The 7503-nt window shown below is 45.0% G+C and overlaps 1 long non-coding RNA gene across 2 annotated transcripts; it reads right to left on the bottom strand.

The window, feature by feature from the left end:
• Nucleotides 1–662: 662 nt before the first annotated feature.
• Nucleotides 663–3572, bottom strand: LOC146646713 (uncharacterized). 2 transcript variants are annotated; one of them, XR_014908864.1, is made up of 4 exons: nt 3153–3572; nt 1862–2010; nt 992–1156; nt 663–914 (listed from the first exon to the last, which is right to left on the bottom strand). It is a non-coding gene; the product is annotated as an uncharacterized LOC146646713 (long non-coding RNA). The 2 variants fall into 2 exon arrangements; XR_014908863.1 differs by lacking the exon at nt 3153–3572 and having other exon boundaries at nt 1862–2197.
• Between the last annotated feature and the right edge of the window lie 3931 nt (nt 3573–7503).

Below are 7503 nucleotides of genomic sequence, written 5' to 3'. Positions count from 1 at the left end.
TCAAACAATGGTTCTTTGAAGAACCATTTCTTTCAGTGGTTCATTAAAGAACCATTAAAGGTTCCCCAAAGAACCATCAAGAAATGGTTCTTTGGGGCACCTTTAATGGTTTTTCAAAGAACCTTTTAAAAAATGGTTCTTTAAAGAACCATTTTTAAAAAGGTCCTTCAAATGGTTCTTTAAAAGAACCATTTTAAAGAACCTTTTTTCAGTGGTTCTTTAAAAAACCATTTTAAATCTTTCAAAATAAAATGCATCATAAATTGAATTTGAGTAGGGTAAAATAAATACGAGCACAGCATAGACATATATTAATGGTTTATTGTCATTTTGTAGTTACCAAAAGACAAAAAGGCATTTTAACCCTCAGCACAACATCACTACTAATACATGTCACATATTAGTGTTTTAAACAGTAATAATTAAATATATTTGCTATACTATAAATAAATATATATAAATACTATAGCTACAGATAACACAACAAATAATACATGTATTGTTTAATTAATAAAACATCAGAAAGTGATAAAACACAATAGAAATAGCAATGGCTTCATAACAGACCAATAAATCAACACATTTTCATCAGCAGATATTTGCATGTTCAGTAAAAACATTTCAACAACAAGTTTATGATTAAAATGATCAATGAACTTCAGCCTTACGCTATGTAATGTACGTTTCATGTTGTACTCATGGTCCTTTGTTAGTCCAGTTTAGGATAATGTCTCTGACGTATGTATCATATCAAATATATGTCATATCAAAACAAGCCCACACCTGCAGTTGTTTCAGTTTTTCACTGGTGTTTCCTGGTGTTTCCAGTCACTCAGGCGGACATCCATATCAGCCAACCAAACGACAAGCTCCTCCCTTTGTGCTTCAAATCCCTCCCACTCTGAGACAAGGAGCTGAAAGAGAGAGAAAAGAGTCAATTATAAAGAAGAGAGAAAAGTGAAACCCTCCTCAGAAGGTCTGACTCGCATACCTGCAGTTGACCTGTGATGGACTCCAGTTTGGCGTTCACGTCATCCCTTGCTGTTGCCAGTAGCCGAGTCTGCAGGGTGCCCTGGAAGAGCTGAGTTAATGTTCGACTCCTCCTGGTCAGGCTCTCCAGCTGGATGAGCTGAGGTCTCCCCTCTCACCGCTGCCTCTGAACACAGAAACACAAATTGCATCTGAAGCAGGAGGTGCAGATTTTTTTTGCTATTCTTTTCTAAATCCAGGCTAGATCACGTGGAGGTATTTGGAAAACTTTTTTGGCCAGTGGACGACTGTTGTCTTGCAGAAAGTCAAATCAATCAAACATATGCGATACACAATCAATTCACAAGAACACATTGTAAAAAATAAGTCCAGTTCTTGCCTGATTTCAAGTGAAATCTGCATCAAAACAGGGTGACAGAAGTAAAACGAGTGCACAAAGCCTCACTTTGTACAAGCCTGCTATTACAGTTCTCCTCTATGCAGACGACTTTCCTGTTTTGAAGGCACAACTTGGATCTGCTGTACGAATCTTATGGATACACACTAAATGAAACAATAGTGTGCATGACTCCAGATTCTGATCCCTCATCCTAATATGGTCCCAACATAGCAACAGCAATAAAGCAAATGTTGAGGCTTCAAAATACAAAGTCCATAAACCAATGGCTGACATGGGTTTTATCATAAGGGTGATAAATATACAGATTTCCGTCTGTCTTAGAGATTTGATGTTCATTTACCTGCAGATGCACTATACGTACCTGCTCTGTGGTTTTTCACAACATTTTGCACATCACTATTTAATACAGGAAGTAGGTGAACTAAAACAAGTCATCTTTCTTTGTGAGAGGACCATATTAATGAAACAAACCTCAATGACATCATAGGGAGCCCTAAAGATGCTCCTGCTGCTTCTCTTCCTCCTCATCCAAAGCTTCCTTCTCCTTGTCCTCGCCTTCCATCCAATTGTAATTCAACCTAATTGTGTTTCTCCCCCTTCTCTTCCTCATTTTGTTGGAGCTGTGAACACAATTAATGTGAATCTGGATTAATTTGTGCAAACAAGAAAAATCTACAGCTTTTTGGTCAGAGGTGCTCTTGTGATTTAAGCCGGGTAGAGTAGATTTATGTGTTGATGCTGCCTGCTTCAGCTGAGTGATATTTACACCCTGGCTGGATTACAAACTTTAACCATGTGCTGAACTTTGGCCCAGCGTTATAATAATGTATAATGTGTATGTGTTAGTCCCCATAGGGAAATAGTTCCTCTGCATTTAACCCATTCACCCAGTGAAGCAGTGGGCAGCCATCAATGCAGCGCCCGGGGAGCAGTGTGTAGGGACGGTACCTTGCTCAGGGGTACCTCAGGGTAGCCGTTCAGTGGAGTTGAACCCCCGACCTTCCGATCATGGGGCCACCACTCTACCTACTGAGCTATCCCTGCCCGTTAATACCTCTTGTTAGTATAACGACCTCTTCTTAGCTTGCATGTATGATGTATGATGGTGGGTAAATGAAATATACAAAAAAATTAACTATATTACAAAAGAACATCTATCTTGGAAACATCAAATGACCGGAGCATAACTTGTCAACTAGTCCGAAAATAAGTTATACAGGAACAGTCAAAGACACACCTTCTCATGTCACATTTCTATTCATTTCTATATAATTCGATTAGACAATAAAGAGTTATCTAATCTAATTATTCATTCAAAACTCTTATGCATAGCTGTATTTTATACAGCTCATACAGAATTCAAAGTACAGGTTCATGTGAGTATTTAATGTACGGCTCAGATCTACAGAATTTCAGAGTTTCTAGAGCAGACACAGAGCTCACGCCACAACAGGCTTCAGGCGCCATTTTAGTGACTTTAACAACATATTAATTTTAATTTCGGTCTAGCTGACATTAGGTTATGTACGCAGCACGCAATTGAACCACATATTTTAGAAGCCAAAGGTTCAAATTAGCTGGGAGCACCTTCACTTCATTATAACAGTGGTTTTGTTAAGAAAACAGTTGGATACTAAATTGCGCTGACGTCAACGGCTAACGTATCTAGCTAATCGCTACTGTTAGCACAACATTAACAGCAAGCTACAATGACGAGTAACAAAAACAAAACAGTAATAAGGTTTTAATGAAAATGTTTTACCTCTTCCAACAGTCCCAGAATCCACAGCTTCAAAGTCCAGAAGGTACTGAAGACTGTTATCCGTTTCGCTGTCACCGTCCGTGAGAAAGTGTTTTTTTTCCCCCCCGAAAGGTCAAGGCCCGCCGCTCGCGCACTCTGTCTGCGCATGCGCATCCCAACGACTGACCCCCTCCGTCCGCTCCCGGGAGATTATAGTATGACGTGTTCTGACGTCACTCTCTCTCTCCCTGTCATTTATTTGGCTCGAAACACATATTAACAAATTGCTCAGTGATGAACAACTACTCAGATCATTTACCTAAGCTGTGCTTTGTCAAAACGAAGTGTATGTTCATTACACTGACATTCTGTTCTGCAATTGTTATTTACTTGTATTTTATAATTTGACTTTACATACTGCTGGGTGGTTTGTAAAGTTTACAATAACTAGTATTATCATTATGCTATATTTTCAAAAATATATAATAATCTCAAAAGTAATGCCTTGGAGTAGAAAATAGTAATGCTTTATTAAAATTTAAAACTAAAGTACAGTATTTGAATGTGTGTATTGTGTCTACTGCTTGTTAACTCACCATATTCATAATGTGTTTGTGGGGTTAGGGGTGTGTGTCTGTGTGTGTGTGTGTGTGTGTGGGGGGGGGGGGGGGGGGGGGGTTAGGGTCTTTAGGCTTTGGCCCCCACCCCTGCCACCAGTATATTTTTAAGGAAATATTTCTGACTTTTATTTGAATATTCAGTTTCCTACCATCTTCTCTTAAAGGGTAATTGCCAGGTAACCCGCCCTCTCCCTTCGCACACACATGCACACAAAGAAAACACACAGTATAATTCACAGCCTCATTATAGTGAATAAATATTTATGCCATTTACACCATCAAACTTAGATAGCTAAGGATGAAGAACCTTTTGTTCTTTAAAGAACCATTTGTAATAGCTGAAGAACCATTCACAAAATAAAAAGGTTCTTTGACGTATGATGGTTCTTTAAAGAACCATGAAGCCATCTGAAGAACCATTTAAGAACCATAATTTTTCTGAGTGCAGTTCCAGTTTTCCAGCACTGCGAGTGGTGGGAAAATGGCAAAATGGCACAGAACGCTGAACTTTGAACATGTGTCATGTCTTTGTGTCTTGAATTGTTAGAGCACATTCTTTAATGTTTATTATTGAACACTGAGGAGGAGAAGCTGCTTAATGACCTCCAGTTCACCCAGAGACACACACTCTGGTGTTTATTATTAAATGCAGACTGATTGGCAGTTAGACAATAGAGAGGGCAGAGAGCAAATTTTCAATCAATGTGTAACTTCCACCTTTTCCATTGTGATCACAGAGTATTGCTTTTTTTTTTTAAATTAGGACACAGGTGAATGCAAGCACATGCACAAAAACACATGCCCTTACAAACAAACACACACACACACACACAAAGAAAAAATGGACATGGGAGAGTTTGCTCATCAATATGGCATCTTGTGTTGGATCTTTCCTTTCAGAGAACAACGGTCCAATCCTGACTTAATAGAAACAAGTTGTTGCACCTGCCCCTCCCCATTTGACCCACTCTGTTTTCATTGTTCTCAGATTTACAGCATGTTCTGAAGCTATATGCCATGAAATTATTTGAGATGAAAAGAAGTTTGAACTGATAAAGAACACAAACGGTTCTTTATCAGTTCACTGGCACCACTCACACAGTGTAGACATCGTATTTAAGGCTGGTTTCTGAACACATATACGCGCGCGCGCGCGCGCGCACACACACACACAATTACATAGAAAGAGGAGCCATGGGGCAGCTTCCTTTTAAGTGCAGATTTATGTGATCTTGTGTTGGTCAGATCCCTAAGTCTTCTTGCTGCCACGGCAACAGGTTTTGGAAACAATGATTCTGAGCCGCTCTAAGGATGATCCAGCCTAACACACAGAAAGCAGCCAAGTCTCCCATGCACATGCGCTGGAATACATTATAAACACTCACTGCACACCGTGTATCATTTTACCTGATACACAGAAAAAAATACAAAGCCGATAGTAATGATAATGCCATACGGAGGGAAGCATAATGCACACGATTCTGCAGAAATGTACAGCAACAATTATCAATTATACACATGAAAAAAAAATAACCATACTAAGGCTGTATAGTTATAAACCTGAAATTCAGTTTTGCATTCCTAGTTTATGCTTGCTAACAATTTCCTAGTTCCCAGTGTTGTTCACATCTCTTCTCACTTCAACTTGAAGACCACAAGTCTGTGCTGACGGATGTGGGTTACTGACCTGGTAGCCTGTCTGCCCCTGGGTGGGTGTGAGGTTCTAGGGCGCTCCGTCTCTGGGCTGGGGCCCTGGCCGGGCCTCGGGGCCTTGGGTCCTGGTTTGTGTGTTGCTGGGGTTGTGGGCGGGTGGGTGCATCGGGGCCCATCCCTGGCGCAGGGTGCCGCCGGTGCGTCGAGCCACCTGGGGGGTTCTTCAACTGGTGGGGGAGATTGTCACACCTAGCAGGAGCTTTCCTCTCCCCAGGAACTCTCTGCAGGAGGGGGAGATACAGGAGAGGTGGAGGAAGATCTCAGCCTGGGCGTCTATTGTCTCATGTAGTCTGGAAGATGAGTGGATGGTGGGGTGGGTGCAGTTTTCTCTGTGGTGGGGTTGGGTGGACTGTCCCGGGCTCTGTGGGGCCGGGGGGCGCTGCTGCGCTGGGCCCCGGTCTGGATGGGCCTGGGCCCCCTTTCCTTGGCGGGTCGTGGAGTATGGGGGTGCCTACTGGGGTCAGCGGGGGAGCTGGCCCCAGGGAGGGGTTACCTGCCCCTCCCTTCCTTCCCTCCCCATCTCCAGCTGCCTCCCTCCTCCCGCTCCACCACAACCACCCACACATGCAGGGCCTTGGAGTAGGGGTATGTCACCAGGGTGCAGAGGAGGCTACCCCCCCCCCCCCCCCCGTCCCCTTCTGGCTGCCTCTGCCTCAATTTTATCCCACAACTTAGACATTCACATTACTCACACTCTCATTACACATACATATAGGATCTTGGGGGTGGGCACGATACACGGAGTCCAAATTACCATCAGGGTGTACACCTCACCCCTGGCGTCGTTGCCCACCTCTCAATTTTGAATACACGTAGACATTGAGGGCTAGCAGGAGGGCCTATGCGCTTACCTGCTGCTCTCTGGCAGGTAGCTCCATGCCCTCCTGCGTTTTAATTGCACCTTAGAACACACATGCATCAACACTACAATGAGCGGGTGGAGGGAGGTTTGGAGTCTTCTCTCACCCCCGTTCTCTGCGGCCTGCGGGGGAGGCTAGGAGGAGTTGGCCGTCCGACTGCGGTCTGGAGTGTGGGGCCTCCCTGCTGCTGCGGAGTCGGGGCGGTCTGCCTCTCCCCACCGCAGGGAAAAGGGTAACACCACCTGGGTCTGGGTGCAGTTCCCCCCTCCAGGGGCAAGGGTACCTAGACCCGGTTCGTAGAGTACGCTTGGGGAGTGTGATCGTGTGTACAGCGTCTCTTTATGTCTGTCTCCACGTTGGTTGAGTGTGGAGTAAGTGCATATGAGAGCATGAGGGTGGGAATGGATGTTTGTGTCTGTGTGTGCCTGTATGTCTGTGTCTATATGTCAGGTTGGGTATCAGACGCCACCTCTCTGGGGACATCTCAGGCCCTCCAAGGTTTGGAGGCCTATCTCCACCCACCACCACTTCCCCTGCCAGTGGCGGACTCCCTCAGGTGTCGGTGCGTTGGTGGTTCTTTGTGTCTGGGGGTGGGCGTCCGGGTACACACCGGCTCACTCCTTGGCGGCCGCTTATCAGGGCCTGGAGCCTGGGGCTCGCTCGGGCCACTTCGGAGGTGGGGTGCCCCCGGCCTCTCGGCCTGGGGCTCGGTCACTCAGGCACAGCTGGCTGCCGGCGGAGCTCACGGGCGCGTCACTGCAACTCCCCCTGGCTTCTGCTCTGCGGCTGCTGAGTGAGCCCTCATCTGGGACTCTCCTCAGCTCTTTCTGGGACAGTGGAGCGGCTGCCCCTCTGTTGGTCTTCCTTGGTCTCTTGTGTTTTGGGGGCCTCTGGATGTCTGGAGTTTTGATCTCCTCCATACCTGCTTCATACCCTGGAGGACGGGGCTGTGGCTCCCCACACTCCCTAGCAGATCGTTACATGGAGAAACCTTTGGAATGCAAGCATGCTGATCCACACAGGTATGCACACAGGTGTACACACGGGTATTCACAGACGCGGACTACAGCTTTCTTGGCTGCTGCCTCAAAGCACATTGTGCGCTGTCTATCTTGCGTGCTGCACAATATCGTTTATTACTTAGTATCTACTGATATTTACTGCTAGCTAGTTTATTGT

Source organism: Rhamphochromis longiceps, linkage group LG19 (genome assembly GCF_057381845.1).
Source record: "Rhamphochromis longiceps isolate RC_006_pf linkage group LG19, R_longiceps_female_GT1.1, whole genome shotgun sequence".
Lineage (NCBI taxonomy): Eukaryota > Metazoa > Chordata > Actinopteri > Cichliformes > Cichlidae > Rhamphochromis > Rhamphochromis longiceps.
Note: the sequence above shows the minus strand (reverse complement) of the source record. Positions and strands in the feature narration are given on the sequence as shown.